The following is a 20,210-nucleotide window of genomic DNA, read 5'->3' on the forward strand; positions in this document are numbered from 1 at the left end:
GCAACATCCTACACATTGCACCACCAGATACAAGTATAGTTATACCAAATGACAACATCCCACACTTTATACTAAGCCACATCACATGCTATCATATTGCACCACACCCATCCATCAACCCTTCTCACAGTTCCCTATGCTTCCACATCAGACTACAACACACCATGCAGTATACATGCCATTCAATACCACAACTATCCATATAGGAGAAATGTATTTGCTCAGCACAGCAGAACTATACAACAACAAAGTTCACTTAGTACATATCACCACACCGCACCACCAACACACCACCATACCACACAAGACAATCTCATATTGCACCACTCCACTTGAGTCTACCTCACTACAGCCCATCATATCATGTACCAGCATAATCCATCATGTCACATCATCAATTTTCAACACCACCTCTCTCAGTACCCCACCACTCTCAACACACACACACACTACCACACCATGCCACTAAGTATGGGCGAATTTTGCGAATCTCGCGTTCGCGAATTTTGCGGATTTGCGAACTCGCAATCCGCAAAATCCGCGAATTCTCGCGAATTTGCGGATTGTTTTTTTTAATGTTCGCACGTGTTTCTGCAAGTTCGCGAGGGTTTTGTACAATTTCGCAAATTGCGAAATTGTACAAAACGCGTGCGAACTTGCAGCAACCCGTGCGAACACAATTATATGAAGAGAAAGAAGCTCCTGGTCACAGGAACAGCACGGAGATTGCGCTCATGAAAGTCAAGGATGCAAAGGCCTCTACCCAGCATCACAGCTGATTTTCCACAGTAGATTTGGGAAGAGGCACACCTGTCCCGCCTCGAAGACGCTCATGATTGTTTTTGGGCTAATGAATGAGTCACTGATTTTGAGCATCAACTAGTTCGAGCGACCATGCAAAGGCCGCCCTCTACCCAGCATCACAGCTGATTTTCCACGGTAGATTTGGGAAGAGGCACACCTGTCCAGCCTCGAAGACGCTCATGATTGTTTTTGGGCTAATGAATGAGTCACTGAATTTGAGCATCAACTAGTTCGAGTGACCATGTGTGTGTTACTATGCAATCGCCCTGAAGGGCGCAGGGGTCCCTTGAGTGACCTGTGTAAGGCTGTGCCTGTAACTATTTTACAATGGCGCCAGCAAGCTGCCAGCGCCGTTGTAAAATAGTTACAAAGTTAGCTTGCACAGGAAGCACTTAGATAAAATAAAGCAGCACCTGCTTCGTTTTATCTAGTGGTTCCTGTGCAAGCTAACTTTGTAACTATTTTACAACGGCGCTGGCAGCTTGCTGGCGCCATTGTAAAATAGTTGCATGAGTGGGGGTTCAACTTTTGAACCCGTTACGCTCGCTGATTTTTTTTTTGCGGATTTTGCGGGAAATCCGCAAAATTTGCGGATTGCGGATTTCCCAAAAATCCGCTAAATCCGCGAGCGTAACGGATTTCCCGCTCATGCTTACATGCCACCCTTTCTCAGACTTTGGCACACCATATCATTAAGTTTCACCTTAAAGGTCTGTGTACCACATCACCAAATGCCACATAACACCATACCTCACCTTACCACACTAAATTGCTATGTAATTACTATACAACCCAATGTAGTACAATAGCCCAAGTCACACTTGACTCCCAACACCACCCTACACCACCCACTGCAACACCACGTCAGTCTAAACCATACCTACCTGCTTCTTTACATAAGTGACATCAAGACACAAGTCTGACACAGAAAATGAGGGTGTTGAACATCTAGTATAAACCATCTATCTATTATTGCAAAACTCTTCCTGTCACTTTGCCGCCCCTCACAGCACCCTTGTTGTCTTCATACCTCCACACAGGACCATACATTTCATGGTGTACAACACACCCTACTGTACCACAACACACCTCCTTGTTCACCATACCCCATATGTCACATAGCACCACAAAATCTAACACCACACTAATGTACACCACGCCAATCTACACCACACCAAATCGCTACATCCTACACATTGCACCACCGGATACAAGTATACTTATACCAGATTATAACATCCCACACTTTATACCAAGCCATATCACAGGCTATCATATTGTACCCCAACGCACCCATCAACCCCTCCCTTAGTTCCCTATGGTTCCACCACAGACTACATCACACCATGCAGTATACATGCCATTCAATACCACAACTATCCATATACAGGAGCAATTACATGCAACATCACAGCACAGTAGGACTATACAACAACAAAGTTCACTTAGTACATATCACAACACCGCACCACCGAACACACCAACATACCACACAAGACAATCTCATATTGCACCACTCCACTTGAGTCTACCTCATTACAGCCCATTATATCATGTACCAACATATTCCATCATGTCACATCATACATTTTCAACACCACCTCTCTCAGTACCACACCACTCTCAACACACACAATACCACACCAGGCCACACTTTCTCAGACTTTGGCACACCATATCAATACGTCTCACCTTAAAGGTCTGTGTACCACATCACCAAATGCCGCATAACACCATACCTCACCTTACCACACTAAATTGCAATGTAATTAATATACAATCCAATGTAGTACAATAGCCAAGAACACACTTGACTCCCCACAGCGCCCCTTACCACCCACTGCAACACCACATCAGTCTAAACCATACCTACCTGCTTCTTTACATAAGTTACATCAAGACACAAGTCTGACACAGAAAAGAAGGGAGTTCAACATCTAGTATAAACCATCTATCTATTATGGCAAAACTCTTCCTGTCACTTTGCCGCCCCTCACAGCACCCTTGTTGCCTTCATAACTCCACACAGGGCCATACAGTCTATGGTGTACAACACAACACACCCTACTGTACCACAACACCACTCCCTGTTCACCATACCACATATGCCACATAGCAACACTAAATCTAACACCACACTAATGCACACCACACCAATCTACACCACACCAAAACGCAACATCCTACACATTGCACCACCAGATACAAGTATAGTTATACCAAATGACAACATCCCACACTTTATACTAAGCCACATCACATGCTATCATATTGCACCACACCCATCCAGCAACCCTTCTCACAGTTCCCCTATGCTTCCACATCAGACTACAACACACCATGCAGTATACATGCCATTCAATACCACAACTATCCATATAAGAGCAATTACATTGCCCAGCACAGCAGAACTATACCACAACAAAGTTCACTTAGTACATATCACCACACCGCACCACCGAACACACCAACATACCACACAAGACAATCTCATATTGCACCACTCCACTTGAGTCTACCTCACTACTGCCCATTATATCATGCACCAACATATTCCATCATGTCACATCATCAATTTTCAACACCACATCTCTCAGTACCACGCCACTCTCAACACACATACTACCACACCATACCACCCTTTCTCAGACTTTGGCACACCATATCATTAAGTCTCACCTTAAAGGTCTGTGTACCAAGTCACCAAGATGCCGCATGCCACCATACCTCACCTTACCACACTAAATTGCAATGTAATTACTATACAACCCAATGTAGTACAATAGCCCAAACCACACTTGACTCCCAACAACACCCTACTCCACCCACTGCAACATCACATCAGTCTAAACCATACCTACCTGCTTCTTTACATAAGTTACATCAAGACACAAGGCTGACACAGAAAATGAGGGTGTTGAACATCTAGTATACACCATCTATCTATTATTGCAAAACTCTTCCTGTCACTTTGCCGCCCCTCACAGCACCCTTGTTGTCTTCATACCTCCACACAGGACCATAAAATCTATGGTATACAACACACCCTACTGTACCACAACACACCTCTTTGTTCACCATACCACATATGTCACATAGCACCACAAAATCTAACACCACACTAATGTACACCACACCAATCTATACCACACCAAAACGCAACATCCTACACATTGCACCACCGGATACAAGTATACTTATACCAGATTACAACATCCCACACTTTATACCAAGCCACATCACAGGCTATCATATTGCACTCCACCCATCTATCAACCCCTCCCATAGTTCCCTATTGTTCCACATCAGACTACACCACACCATGCAGTAAACGTGCCCTTCAATACCACAACTATCCATATAAGAGCAATTACATTACACATCAAAACACAGCAGAACTATACATAAATAAAGTTCACTTAGTACATATCACCACACCGCACCAGCGAACACACCAACATACCAAACAAGACAATCTCATATTGCACCACTCCACTTCAGTCTACCTCACTACAGCACATACACCAACATATGCCATCATGTCACATCATCAATTTTCAAGACAGCATCTCTCAGTACCATACCACTCTCAACACACACACAATGCCACACTTTCTCAGACTTTGGCACGCCATATCATTACCTATCACCTTAAAGGTATGTGTACCACATCACCAAATGCCACATAACACCATACCTCACCTTACCACACTAAATTGCAATCTATTTCTATACAACCAAAAGAAGTACAATAGCCAAGACCACACATGAGTCCCCACACCCCCCTATGCCACCCACTGCAATACCACATCAGTCTAAATTATGCCAACCTGCTTCTTTACACAAGTTACAGCAAGACACAAGTCTTACACAGAAAATGAGGGTGTTCAACATCTAATATAAACCAGCTATCTATTATGGCAAACCTCTTCCAGAAAAACATCACACTGCTGGGCCAAACAGAGCTGTAGTAGAATATAAAATATAATGCAAACCACACAGCCCTCACCCAGAGGCATCTGCTTGTTTACATCCATAAATGGACAAACAATAAACTCGAGGCACAGGGATAGAGACACCACCACAGTGCAAATTGAGCAAAACCACCACAAACACACTGACAACAAATCAGGAATACACAAGTCTGATTTCCCCAATAAATGAACCTTCTGTTGGAGAGCAAACTACCATAAAAATTAAGGGTATTAACAGACCATGTAAACAGTGTAGGGTGGCTAAATAAAAATACCTACCATAGCATAACAAAGAGTTATTTCCTATTTGCACAGTTGCTACTAACACAGTGTCAGGTTTTACTTCCCCGCTTTCTGGACATCCAAGTCCATTTTTACTTTGGCTCAATACACCACAGAAAATCCTATTTTGACACAGTAAGTATGTAGATTTTAAAGGTCGTTATGGTGATGGAGGGATGTCTATCTTGGTCTGAGACACTTTTAATTGCCCGAGGATTTGGAGAACAAAAATATTCTGTCATCTAGAATATGAAAGGTTTAGACTCGGCCGCAGAAGTGCTCTATGGCATGAACTGCTTCCCAGGGAGCTTGAAAGGGGTCATCTGGTGAACAATGTCACATGAGCTCTGAAAAGCCATCAGTGATGCTAGAGCACATTTCTGATTCTGGATGCTGGCCAGGGGCTACAGCAAGCTAAAACTGTAGGTGTTCTAGGAGTATCATGATGCTACTGAACAAGCAAGTGTATCAAAATGAGCATGACAAAAAGTTTTAAGTGGGGAGCTGAAGGGATGGCAGCGGGTGAAGCATAGTCATCATGACTGTGCATATTTCCAGACCCTCAGCGACACTTTTTGCAAGACTCCCATGCTTATCAGTCCATGCCACCTCTCTCCCCGCGTAGAAGCCTCGTCGTGTCCTAGACCGGCAGGAAACTCATGGAAAAAAAAGCTTACATGTTGCATTTCAATTTTTTTCTCTGCACACTCCAAAGGTGTAAAATGCGTGCCTTTAAAATTGTCATGTTTTCACTCTCCCTCTCATACACTGTCCTATACATGTTGATAAATCCTAGCGCATGCTGTACAAGAATGTCATGTTTCTCAGCCATGTCCCCACACTCACACGTAGAGCAAAAGCTCAGTTGCATAACACTGGTTTTATTTTTGAACTTAATTTGTTTCACAAACCTAGACTGTCAGTTCCGTGGTGCAACATTGTGCACAGACAAAGTTGAAAGTCTAGGTTTGTGAAACAAATTAAGTAAAAAAATAAAACCTGTGTTATGCAACTGAGCTTTTGCTCTACGTGTGAGTGTGGGGACATGGCTGAGAAACATGACATTCTTGTACAGCATGCGCTAGGATTTATGAACATGTATAGGACAGTGTATGAGAGGGAGAGTGAAAACATGACAATTTTAAAGGCACGCATTTTACACCATCTGGTGACATTGTTCACCAGATGACCCCTTTCAAGCTCCCTGGGAAGCAGTTCATGCCATAGAGCACTTCTGCGGCCGAGTGTAAACCTTTCATATTCTAGATGACAGAATATTTTTGTTCTCCAAATCCTCGGGCAATTAAAAGTGTCTCAGACCAAGATAGACATCCCTCCATCACCATAACGACCTTTAAAATCTACATACTTACTGTGTCAAAATAGGATTTTCTGTGGTGTATTGAGCCAAAGTAGAAAATGGACTTGGATGTACAGAAAGCGGGGAAGTAAAACCTGATACTGTGTTAGTAGCAACTGTGCAAATAGGAAATAACTCTTTGTTATGCTAGGGTAGGTATTTTTATTTAGCCACCCTACACTGTTTACATGGTCTGTTAATACCCTTAATTTTTATGGTAGTTTGCTCTCCAACAGAAGGTTCATTTATTGGGGAAATCAGACTTGTGTATTCCTGATTTGTTGTCAGTGTGTTTGTGGTGGTTTTGCTCAATTTGCACTGTGGTGGTGTCTCTATCCCTGTGCCTCGAGTTTATTGTTTGTCCATTTATGGATGTAAACAAGCAGATGCCTCTGGGTGAGGGCTGTGTGGTTTGCATTATATTTTATATTCTACTACAGCTCTGTTTGGCCCAGCAGTGTGATGTTTTTCTGGAAGAGGTTTGCCATAATAGATAGCTGGTTTATACTAGATGTTGAACACCCTCATTTTCTGTGTAAGACTTGTGTCTTGCTGTAACTTGTGTAAAGAAGCAGGTTGGCATAGTGTAGACTGATGTGGTTTGCAGTGGGTGGTATAGGGGGGTGTGGGGAGTCATGTGTGGTCTTGGCTATTCTACTTCTTTTGGTTGTATAGAAATAGATTGCCATTTAGTGTGGTAAGGTGAGGTATGGTGTTATGTGGCATTTGGTGATGTGGTACACATACCTTTAAGGTGATAGGTAATGATATGGCGTGCCAAAGTCTGAGAAAGTGTGGCATTGTGTGGTATTGTGTGTGTGTTGAGAGTGGTATGGTACAGAGAGATGTGGTCTTGAAAATTGATGATGTGACATGATGGCATATGTTGGTGTATGAGCTGTAGTGAGGTAGGCTGAAGTGGAGTGGTGCAATATGAGATTGTCTTGTTTGGTATGTTGGTGTGTTCGCTGGTGCGGTGTGGTGATATGTACTAAGTGAACTTTATTTATGTATAGTTCTGCTGTGTTTTGATGTGTAATGTAATTGCTCTTATATAGATAGTTGTGGTATTGAAGGGCACGTTTACTGCATGGTGTGGTGTAGTCTGATGTGGAACAATAGGGAACTATGGGAGGGGTTGATAGATGGGTGGAGTGAAATATGATAGCCTGTGATGCGGCTTGGTATAAAGTGTGGGATGTTGTAATCTGGTATAAGTATACTTGTATCCGGTGGTGCAATGTGTAGGATGTTGCGTTTTGGTGTGGTATAGATTGGTGTGGTGTACATTAGTGTGGTGTTAGATTTTGTGGTGCTATGTGACATATGTGGTATGGTGAACAAAGAGGTGTGTTGTGGTACAGTAGGGTGTGTTGTATACTGTTGGACCCGGCCCGTTGGGCAGGTTCACCCCTAGACTTTTTGCTTTTTCCTAGCTTGTTTATGGAACCTGGTGTTGGTGATTTTAGGCCTCTGCGCACTTTTTCACTGTGGTACAGTGTAAAGTGCTTGAGCTCTCTGTGGATGAATGGTGAGTGACCTGCCCTCCCATAGGAATGAATGGGGAATATGTATGCCCATGGTAGTTCCTGATGCGTGGGGAGTGCAGGGGCGAGTTTGGTATGAGAGAACTCGTGAGAATGAATGCTGCAAAATGATGTATGCGACATGGCTGTGTCTAGTCTAGAAGTCCTACTTTTGGAAGTTGGCATATTTGTGTAAGTTGGTGCTAGCGTGTGATTGGCTGGTGAGCCTGGCCCAGAGTGCATGGGCCTGCTTGTGGATTGACTGTCTGGTTTGAGGATGACAGGGGCTGGAGAGCCCAGGAGGTTGTCTGAGTCAGCCCCTGGATGAAAGGCAGCATCTGCTGCCAGGGAAGTGGGAGGAGATGGCACCTGATAGTGAAGGGCTGTTCCTGTGTAACTACAAAGCTGGCTCCACCTCCCGCTGGGCGACTGACACCTCTGTCCCTGATACTGAAGGGGACTTCCCTCTAAACCAGTCCAGCTGGTTCTCACACTGCCTGCTTCAAAGGACTTCAAAGAACTTCAAAGGTTTTGCACTGTATAAAAAGGGGTTGTATCCCCTTCCAAATGGTTCTTGTTTCTGACTTGAATCTACCAGGGGCGGGCGCTGCCCAGCCCCTGGACGCCTGGAGGACTGCTGGGGGACTCTTCCTGCCTGTCCCCCTGCCTGCTGCACATCCTGGAGGACTCTTGTGTGCTGGGGGCTATACAGCTCCCTCTTTTACTCCTGGACTGCCCTGGAGACCTTGCTCTGTGATGCTGGGACCCTTCTTGATGTAGGGGTCGTTCCTGTAGGGCTTGTCTATGCCCTTAGCGCCTGGGATCGCTTTTAGCGCTGAGAGTGCTTTATTTTCCCCTTTTAGTACTGAGGGCGCTTTTTCGGGACCTTCAGCGCTGGGGAGCGCTGGGAATTGCCTGCAGCGCTTGAGAGCGCTTTAATTGCCTTATTCCGCTTTCCTCTGCCGCTGCCCGGGGCCTACATTCATCAGAGCCCTTGGCCGGGGATTGCTGAGATAAACCGAAGCATCCGCGCTCTCATTGGCGGAGAGCGACGAGCCCCCTCAGTGACGCCGCGCTGGGATTGGCCCCAGCCCCGCCGCGTCATTGGCAGAGCCGCGCAGCGATTGGCTGAGGCGTCAGCGTAATCGAAGGCCTGTCCCGGGAGCCGCTCTGCCATTGGCTGGCTCCCGGGTGTCTGCTGAGGCCGCCATGAGGGAGTCAGGCCGAAGAATGAGCCTGGAGCCACGAGAGTTCCGCTTTCGGAAGTCCCGGTCCCGAGATGGGGGACGGGTGAAGCGTGGCCCGCTGCTGGGGCTCCCGTGTGCTGAGGGAGCCCCAGGGAGAGAGAGAAGACGGCGCGCTGAGCCGGTGAGTGGGGCCGGTACTGTTTTGGCAGCAGGGAGCGTCGGGGCACATGTCCGGTGCCCGCCCCCCCCTCGAGTGCGAGCGCCTGGGTGCTCAGAGGCCGTGGAGCTTCCGCGGCTGCCCAGTCCCCCGAGGGGGACCCCTCCCATTGTTTTGGAGCCCAGAGAGGCTCAACCCGCCTACCTTGATTCACGAGCCTGCGGGGCTCGTGAGGGCATTTGTTCGTGTCGAGTCCCCTGTGAGGGGCTCCAACGAGGGTAGCCTCTAGACGGGGCGTCGGGGCACATGGTCGGTGCTCGCCCCCCCCCTCCCCCAATAGCGCGAGCTCGCGTTTGTATGAAGCCATGAGGGCTTCAAGGGCGGCCCCGGTTGGCAGTGGGTCGCCCCAACGCTTGGAGAGTCCAGGGAGGCTCCAGGGGGGCATGCTGCTTCAGAGCCTGTGTGGCTCCAACGTGCGCAGTGTTGGCTTTAGAGCCTGTGTGGCTCAACTGGCGCAGTTTTGTTGATTCTTCAGGTGCCCAGCACTTTGTGGGCACCTGCCACGTTTAGGCCTTTCTGTGATGTACACAGTTGCCCAGCACTTTGTGGGCAACTGCCACGTTTAGGCTTTTGTACTCTGTGACTGGCGCTGCATGGCAGCGCGCCCTGACATTGGACACAGGGCATCTTTGCATCAAGGCCAGTTGGCCTAGGGACTGCCACAGGTAGTGGCTTATGTAGTGTAGGCGCAATGTGATTGCTATGCTTTTAAATAGTAATTGCCTACTGTGTGTTTTTGCGCTATTGATTTATTAGGCACCTCTGAATGTTTATGCATTATGTGTCTTCCTTTCCATGCGCTGCACCTCTGAATGTTTAGTCATCATGTGTCTTCTTGCGCTGCACCCCTGAATGTATTTTATTGCATCATGTGCCCTATTCTTAACACCTCTGAATGTGTTACTGCATCATGTGTCTTCCTTTCCATGCGCTGCACCTCTGAATGGTTAGTCATCATGTGTCTTCTTGCGCTGCACCCCTGAATGTAGTTTATTGCATCATGTGCTCTATTCTTACTCCTCTGAATGTAGGTTATTGCATCATGGGTAATGTGTCCTTTTCCTAGACCCCTAAATGCTGAGTGATACTTAGGTGGTTGTCTTTTCTACTCCTCTGAATGTAGGTTTATTGCATCATGAGTAATGTATTCTTTCTTAGACCCCTAATGCTGTGTGATACTTAGGTGGTTCTTCTTTCTTAGTACAGGTGGTCCTAGTAAGGTCCTGGTTCCTGTTACCAGTGGTTACTGGTTGTTATCCTTGTGATTACCATTTTATGTTTTACTATTTCATTCTAGAAGTGATTTTATATTCTACATTTTATCTAGAAGTGCTATATCTGAATATGACAGTGGCCCTTGTGGCCCTGTCTTGTGTACATAATCCCTGTGAATATTGCCTGTGCCAGTTGGCACAATGTATATGTGTGATTTTATCTGATGTGTTTTTACAATACAAAAGTTATTTTTATAATAACCTTGTGTGGAGTCTCTTTTGTGGTGTGCCTAGTATGTTGTTGCTGTTGTGCGCTGGCGCAAATGCTTTACACATTGCCTCCAAGTTTAGCCTTACTGCTTGTGCCAAGCTACCAAGGGGGTGAGCAGAGGTTATCTTGGCGTGTGACTTTCTTGCCCTGACTAGAATGGTGGTTTCTGCCTGGCTTTGGCGTCAGCCTTAGCCTACCAGAAATAGCCAGTTCTAACATTGGTGGGTCAGCGGTGCGGATTTTGGACTTGTGTTTGCGCAGTGCCATAGCGACAACTGGCTACATTACGAAACTCTGCAATTGTTTTTTTCAGATAGTCACATGTTTGGGATTATTGTTTTTTGATTTTTTTTTTTTTTTTCCTCAAAAGTGTCATTTTCAAATGTGTTTCTGCGCTTTTATGTTTAGTGGCAGATGAGAGAAAGTGACAGGGCGGGACGCCATTAGAGGGGGGAGGTTCCCATAGATTAGGAATCCCTCGCTGGGTCCCGTGTCCAATCCCAAATCCTGTCCCTGTGTGGGTAGATGGAAGAGAGGGAGTGTGAGGAGAAATGACTAGCTCAGGAGGGTGGTTGTTCCCTGAGTGTAGTGTGTGTGTCTGGATTCCCCAGTGTGGTAGGATCCAGTGGTGGCAGCTTAAATGTGTCCAGTGTATTTATTCCCATTCCCCGCTCCCAGAGTTTGGTACCTGTGTCACGTGTGGTCAGGTTGAGTGATCAGGGGTGGTGGAAACTGCCTTACCAGTCCGAGGGGGGGGAGTGTGCGAATGAGTGATGTGCTGAACTGGAGGAGTTGGTGTGAGTTTTCTTTTTGTTAAAGAGCTTGCATGAGAGGTGTACCTCTGGTGGTGTGCAGGAGGTCCTGCAGAGGCACTGGACAGGAAGGTGGATGTCTGGCGGTGTGCTAGGTGTCTTGCAGAGGCATTAGGGAGTGGTTCCAAAAGGAGTGGTTTGTGTATCTGATGATCCTGTGAAGGGGAAGAGGTTACTGTGTAACCCAGCTAGGTCCCAGTAATATGGTAGGGGTGTAGGGGCTCACGCCCTGTCTCAGTGGAGGCGGAGTGAGTGTGGGACGGTGTGTCCCACGTTGGCCTGAAACTCTATCTCAGGGCCTGGAGGGTTCCTTAAGGGAGCGCCAGGTCAGGGGCCTAAGCCGTACATAGGTCATTTGAGGAGGATCTTCCTGTGTCTAGAGGACGGGGAGTGTCTGTAACCAGAACTCCGGCGGTCCTAGTGTTGGGCAGTACCGCTCCTAAGTGGACGGTGCAGAAGTCCTGGCTCGCTGAGCATTTGACCGTCTAGAGTGCTTGACCATTTGTGGGGCCTCTGGAGGTCGTTCCCCGAGGAGGGGGGAAAGCCGGGTTGGGGTGTGGCCTGACCTGATAGGGAGTACTGAAGGAGAGTGTGTCGCTGATACGCCGCTGGCATGTGCTCTGTCTAGCCTGAGACATACTGGAACTGGAAGGGGGTGCAGAGGGACGGTGTCCTTACTTCTGACCCCAGTGCAACCTGAGGGTTTGGATCTTAGGTTGGGAGATTAGGAAACTTCTAGGTCAAGAGGAATCTCTACCAAAGTGTATCAACTAAAGAGACTGAGGGGGCTGCCCTTGCTGTGTGTTCTGGGGCTCACCTGCAGTTTGTTGTTTCCACCAAGGTAGAGGAAAGGGGACTTTGCTGTGTGCTGTGTCCCCCCACCTGCTTGAAGAGGGACTGTGCTGTGTGCTTTGTACCTCAGAAGTGAAATAGTTTCCAGGTGGTAGACCAGTGATGGAGTGAGGTCCTGATCTGGTAGGAGAATTGTGTTCTGGTGAAGTGCTTTTCTGTGAGGGTGCGGAAACCCAGAAGTAGAGGTAGGGTGGGGCATTCTTGCCCGTGACCTCTGGTCAGCCTGAGGGTATGGTCCCTAGGTTGTTGGATCAGTGGTAGTTGTAGCTACACTGAGAGAGAGAGTGGAGAATGGCTATTGTATGCCAGGGGTTACTACCCCCCGCTCTGTGGATTAGTTAGGACCTGTGATTTGGATGGCCTATGGCCTGGTCTTGGCTGTGGATGACTAGTGAGTACCAGTGGGGTATCCTAGTTGTGTCAGAGAGTTATTGTTTGGAGGTAACCAGGTGGGTTCAGAGTGGCATAAAACCGGAAGGTGTCCCTGCTGTGCGGGTCCGTGTCCGTGTTTTTGTCGCCCAAAGCAAGGAAGCCCATCAGTGGAGTGATTGGTCTACCCTGCGTTTTGGCTGGAAGGGGGTTGTGTTGGACCCGGCCCGTTGGGCAGGTTCACCCCTAGACTTTTTGCTTTTTCCTAGCTTGTTTATGGAACCTGGTGTTGGTGATTTTAGGCCTCTGCGCACTTTTTCACTGTGGTACAGTGTAAAGTGCTTGAGCTCTCTGTGGATGAATGGTGAGTGACCTGCCCTCCCATAGGAATGAATGGGGAATATGTATGCCCATGGTAGTTCCTGATGCGTGGGGAGTGCAGGGGCGAGTTTGGTATGAGAGAACTCGTGAGAATGAATGCTGCAAAATGATGTATGCGACATGGCTGTGTCTAGTCTAGAAGTCCTACTTTTGGAAGTTGGCATATTTGTGTAAGTTGGTGCTAGCGTGTGATTGGCTGGTGAGCCTGGCCCAGAGTGCATGGGCCTGCTTGTGGATTGACTGTCTGGTTTGAGGATGACAGGGGCTGGAGAGCCCAGGAGGTTGTCTGAGTCAGCCCCTGGATGAAAGGCAGCATCTGCTGCCAGGGAAGTGGGAGGAGATGGCACCTGATAGTGAAGGGCTGTTCCTGTGTAACTACAAAGCTGGCTCCACCTCCCGCTGGGCGACTGACACCTCTGTCCCTGATACTGAAGGGGACTTCCCTCTAAACCAGTCCAGCTGGTTCTCACACTGCCTGCTTCAAAGGACTTCAAAGAACTTCAAAGGTTTTGCACTGTATAAAAAGGGGTTGTATCCCCTTCCAAATGGTTCTTGTTTCTGACTTGAATCTACCAGGGGCGGGCGCTGCCCAGCCCCTGGACGCCTGGAGGACTGCTGGGGGACTCTTCCTGCCTGTCCCCCTGCCTGCTGCACATCCTGGAGGACTCTTGTGTGCTGGGGGCTATACAGCTCCCTCTTTTACTCCTGGACTGCCCTGGAGACCTTGCTCTGTGATGCTGGGACCCTTCTTGATGTAGGGGTCGTTCCTGTAGGGCTTGTCTATGCCCTTAGCGCCTGGGATCGCTTTTAGCGCTGAGAGTGCTTTATTTTCCCCTTTTAGTACTGAGGGTGCTTTTTCGGGACCTTCAGCGCTGGGGAGCGCTGGGAATTGCCTGCAGCGCTTGAGAGCGCTTTAATTGCCTTATTCCGCTTTCCTCTGCCGCTGCCCGGGGCCTACATTCATCAGAGCCCTTGGCCGGGGATTGCTGAGATAAACCGAAGCATCCGCGCTCTCATTGGCGGAGAGCGACGAGCCCCCTCAGTGACGCCGCGCTGGGATTGGCCCCAGCCCCGCCGCGTCATTGGCAGAGCCGCGCAGCGATTGGCTGAGGCGTCAGCGTAATCGAAGGCCTGTCCCGGGAGCCGCTCTGCCATTGGCTGGCTCCCGGGTGTCTGCTGAGGCCGCCATGAGGGAGTCAGGCCGAAGAATGAGCCTGGAGCCACGAGAGTTCCGCTTTCGGAAGTCCCGGTCCCGAGATGGGGGACCGGGTGAAGCGTGGCCCGCTGCTGGGGCTCCCGTGTGCTGAGGGAGCCCCAGGGAGAGAGAGAAGACGGCGCGCTGAGCCGGTGAGTGGGGCCGGTACTGTTTTGGCAGCAGGGAGCGTCGGGGCACATGTCCGGTGCCCGCCCCCCCCTCGAGTGCGAGCGCCTGGGTGCTCAGAGGCCGTGGAGCTTCCGCGGCTGCCCAGTCCCCCGAGGGGGACCCCTCCCATTGTTTTGGAGCCCAGAGAGGCTCAACCCGCCTACCTTGATTCACGAGCCTGCGGGGCTCGTGAGGGCATTTGTTCGTGTCGAGTCCCCTGTGAGGGGCTCCAACGAGGGTAGCCTCTAGACGGGGCGTCGGGGCACATGGTCGGTGCTCGCCCCCCCCCTCCCCCAATAGCGCGAGCTCGCGTTTGTATGAAGCCATGAGGGCTTCAAGGGCGGCCCCGGTTGGCAGTGGGTCGCCCCAACGCTTGGAGAGTCCAGGGAGGCTCCAGGGGGGCATGCTGCTTCAGAGCCTGTGTGGCTCCAACGTGCGCAGTGTTGGCTTTAGAGCCTGTGTGGCTCAACTGGCGCAGTTTTGTTGATTCTTCAGGTGCCCAGCACTTTGTGGGCACCTGCCACGTTTAGGCCTTTCTGTGATGTACACAGTTGCCCAGCACTTTGTGGGCAACTGCCACGTTTAGGCTTTTGTACTCTGTGACTGGCGCTGCATGGCAGCGCGCCCTGACATTGGACACAGGGCATCTTTGCATCAAGGCCAGTTGGCCTAGGGACTGCCACAGGTAGTGGCTTATGTAGTGTAGGCGCAATGTGATTGCTATGCTTTTAAATAGTAATTGCCTACTGTGTGTTTTTGCGCTATTGATTTATTAGGCACCTCTGAATGTTTATGCATTATGTGTCTTCCTTTCCATGCGCTGCACCTCTGAATGTTTAGTCATCATGTGTCTTCTTGCGCTGCACCCCTGAATGTATTTTATTGCATCATGTGCCCTATTCTTAACACCTCTGAATGTGTTACTGCATCATGTGTCTTCCTTTCCATGCGCTGCACCTCTGAATGGTTAGTCATCATGTGTCTTCTTGCGCTGCACCCCTGAATGTAGTTTATTGCATCATGTGCTCTATTCTTACTCCTCTGAATGTAGGTTATTGCATCATGGGTAATGTGTCCTTTTCCTAGACCCCTAAATGCTGAGTGATACTTAGGTGGTTGTCTTTTCTACTCCTCTGAATGTAGGTTTATTGCATCATGAGTAATGTATTCTTTCTTAGACCCCTAATGCTGTGTGATACTTAGGTGGTTCTTCTTTCTTAGTACAGGTGGTCCTAGTAAGGTCCTGGTTCCTGTTACCAGTGGTTACTGGTTGTTATCCTTGTGATTACCATTTTATGTTTTACTATTTCATTCTAGAAGTGATTTTATATTCTACATTTTATCTAGAAGTGCTATATCTGAATATGACAGTGGCCCTTGTGGCCCTGTCTTGTGTACATAATCCCTGTGAATATTGCCTGTGCCAGTTGGCACAATGTATATGTGTGATTTTATCTGATGTGTTTTTACAATACAAAAGTTATTTTTATAATAACCTTGTGTGGAGTCTCTTTTGTGGTGTGCCTAGTATGTTGTTGCTGTTGTGCGCTGGCGCAAATGCTTTACACATTGCCTCCAAGTTTAGCCTTACTGCTTGTGCCAAGCTACCAAGGGGGTGAGCAGAGGTTATCTTGGCGTGTGACTTTCTTGCCCTGACTAGAATGGTGGTTTCTGCCTGGCTTTGGCGTCAGCCTTAGCCTACCAGAAATAGCCAGTTCTAACATATACCATAGATTGTATGGTCCTGTGTGGAGGTATGAAGACAACAAGGGTGCTGTGAGGGGCGGCAAAGTGACAGGAAGAGTTTTGCAATAATAGATAGATGGTGTATACTAGATGTTCAACACCCTCATTTTCTGTGTCAGCCTTGTGTCTTGATGTAACTTATGTAAAGAAGCAGGTAGGTATGGTTTAGACTGATGTGATGTTGCAGTGGGTGGAGTAGGGTGTTGTTGGGAGTCAAGTGTGGTTTGGGCTATTGTACTACATTGGGTTGTATAGTAATTACATAGCAATTTAGTGTGGTAAGGTGAGGTATGGTGTTATGCGGCATCTTGGTGACGTGGTACACAGACCTTTAAGGTGAGACTTAATGATATGGTGTGCCAAAGTCTGAGAAAGTGTGGCCTGGTGTGGTATTGTGTGTGTTGAGAGTGGTGTGGTACTGAGAGAGGTGGTGTTGAAAATTTATGATGTGACATGATGGAATATGTTGGTACATGATATAATGGGCTGTAATGAGGTAGACTCAAGTGGAGTGGTGCAATATTAGATTGTCTTGTGTGGTATGTTGGTGTGTTCGGTGGTGCGGTGTTGTGATATGTACTAAGTGAACTTTGTTGTTGTATAGTCCTACTGTGCTGTGATGTTGCATGTAATTGCTCCTATATATGGATAGTTGTGGTATTGAATGGCATGTATACTGCATGGTGTGATGTAGTCTGTGGTGGAACCATAGGTAACTAAGGGAGGGGTTGATGGTTGCGTTGGGGTACAATATGATAGCCTGTGATATGGCTTGGTATAAAGTGTGGGATGTTATAATCTGGTATAAGTATACTTGTATCCAGTGGTGCAATGTGTAGGATGTAGCGATTTGGTGTGGTGTAGATTGGCGTGGTGTACATTAGTGTGGTGTTAGATTTTGTGGTGCTATGTGACATATGGGGTATGGTGAACAAGGAGGTGTGTTGTGGTACAGTAGGGTGTGTTGTACACCATAGAATGTATGGTCCTGTGTGGAGGTATGAAGACAACAAGGGTGCTGTGAGGGGCGGCAAAGTGACAGGAAGAGTTTTGCAATAATAGATAGATGGTTTATACTAGATGTTCAACACCCTCATTTTCTGTGTCAGACTTGTGTCTTGATGTCACTTATGTAAAGAAGCAGGTAGGTATGGTTTAGACTGACGTGGTGTTGCAGTGGGTGGTGTAGGGTGGTGTTGGGAGTCAAGTGTGGCTTGGGCTATTGTACTACATTGGGTTGTATAGTAATTACATAGCAATTTAGTGTGGTAAGGTGAGGTATGGTGTTATGTGGCATTTGGTGATGTGGTACACAGACCTTTAAGGTGAAACTTAATGATATGGTGTGCCAAAGTCTGAGAAAGGGTGGCATGGTGTGGTAGTGTGTGTGTGTGTTGAGAGTGGTGTCGTACTGAGAGAGGTGGTGTTGAAAATTGATGATGTGACATGATGGATTATGCTGGTACATGATATAATGGGCTGTAGTGAGGTAGACTCAAGTGGAGTGGTGCAATATGAGATTGTCTTGTGTGGTATGTTGGTGTGTTGGTGGTGCGGTGTGGTGATATGTACTAAGTGAACTTTGTTGTTGTATAGTTCTGCTGTGCTGCGCAAATACATTTCTCTTATATGGATAGTTGTGGTATTGAATGGCATGTATACTGCATGGTGTGTTGTAGTCTGATGTGGAAGCATAGGGAGCTGTGAGAAGGGTTGATGGATGGGTGTGGTGCAATATGATAGCATGTGATGTGGCTTAGTATAAAGTGTGGGATGTTGTCATTTGGTATAACTATACTTGTATCTGGTGGTGCAATGTGTCGGATGTTGCGTTTTGGTGTGGTGTAGATTGGTGTGGTGTGGATTAGTGTGGTGTTAGATTTAGTGTTGCTATGTGGCATATGTGGTATGGTGAACAGGGAGTGGTGTTGTGGTACAGTAGGGTGTGTTGTGTTGTACACTATAGACTGTATGGTCCTGTGTGGAGTTATGAAGTCAACAAGGGTTCTGTGAGGTGCGGCAAAGTGACAGGAAGAGTTTTGCCATAATAGATAGATGGATTATACTAGGTGTTGAACACCCTCCTTTTCTGTGTCAGACTTGTGTCTTGATGTAACTTATGTAAAGAAGCAGGTAGGTATGGTGGTAGGTATGGTTTAGACTGATGTGGTGTTGCAGTGGGTGGTATAGGGCGGTGTGGGGAGTCAAGTGTGCTCTTGGCTATTGTACTACATTGAATTGTATAGTAATTACATGGCAATTTAGTGTGGTAAGGTGAGGTATGGTGTTATGTGGCATTTGGTGATGTGGTACACAGACCTTTAAGGTGAAACGCATTGATATGGTGTGCCAAAGTCCGAGAAAGTGTGGCATGGTATGGTATTGTGTGTGTATTGAGAGTGGTGTGGTACTGAGAGAGGTGGTGTTGAAAATTGATGATGTGACATGATGGAATATGTTGGTACACGTATAATGGGCTGTAGTGAGGTAGACTCAAGTGGAGTGGTGCAATATGAGATTGTCTTGTGTGGTATGTTGGTGTGTTCGGTGGTGAGTTTGGTGATATGTACTAAGTGAACTTTGTTGTTGTATAGTCCTGCTGTGCTGTGATGTTGCATGTAATTGCTCCTATATATAGATAGTTGTGGTATTTGGATGGCATGTATACTGCATGGTGTGATGTTGTCTGTGGTGGAACCATAGGGAACTAAGGGAGGGGTTGATGGGTGCGTGGGGGACAATATGATAGCATGTGATATGGCTTGGTATATAGTGTGGGATGTTATAATCTGGTATAAGTATACTTGTATCCGGTGGTGCAATGTGTAGGATGTTGCGATTAGGTGTGGTGTAGAATGGCGTGTGTTAGGTTTTGCCCTACATACTGACCCTTATTAATAAACTCCAACACATTACCCTCACTTAGAAAGAAAACACAATACACAACACATGTCATCACCATGTATTTTATTTTCCTTTTCATGACTTGTATCATTCTACATCAGTACCTTTAAAAACATTTATTTTGTTTTCTTATAGTAATGGTCACTTACATTGTGCATTTCAACTTTGGCTGTGCATTATGTTGCACCATGGAACTGACAGTCTAGGTTTGTGACCGCACATTACCCTGTTAAAGAAACAGGCATTTCCCTGTTTCACAGCCCCCCAGCTGTCCCTACATACAGGCCCATGTTTATTATCCCTCAAACATTAAGTTCCTTTAGAAAGAAAGAAATGACAACTGCACAGAGGGTGTTTTTATTTATTTCCCCTATTTTGGTCTCCAGAACAGACATCATTTTACATCAGAGACATTTAAAATATGTATTTATTTTTTCCTTTTCACAATAGGAATCATTTTACACCAGGCCCTTTAAACTTAGGCTGTGCAAGATATTGCACAGGCACCCTAACAGTCTGGGGCCGATGTAGCACAGTCCAACATGTTACAGAACACTGCCTGGACATGTTGCCAATCCCCTGCTGCTGCTGTACAAGATGACCATGTTTATCACCCCAAATACATTACCACATATGTAAAAGAAATCACAATTGCATAACCCTTGTTTTTATTTTCATAAATGCTGTCATTTTCGCCCATAGACTTTTTAAAATTAGGCGGCAAAATTACCACCATCGCCATCCAATGGCCTAACTTCCCTCCTCTTTTAGGGCCAATGGCTTTCCTTCCCGCTGCTGCCTATGGCACGCCCCCACGCCTCAGGTCACCACTCAGGAACTCCATCGGCAACAGGCACGCCTCCTGGGGGGCTGGCCTATCTCCCAAAAAAGACCCTGAAACACTCTAGGGCTCCCATTCCACAGATGGACCTCGACGCTGCTCAAGCA

This window comes from Lissotriton vulgaris, chromosome 7 (assembly GCF_964263255.1).
Source record: "Lissotriton vulgaris chromosome 7, aLisVul1.2, whole genome shotgun sequence".
NCBI classification, from domain to species: domain Eukaryota; kingdom Metazoa; phylum Chordata; class Amphibia; order Caudata; family Salamandridae; genus Lissotriton; species Lissotriton vulgaris.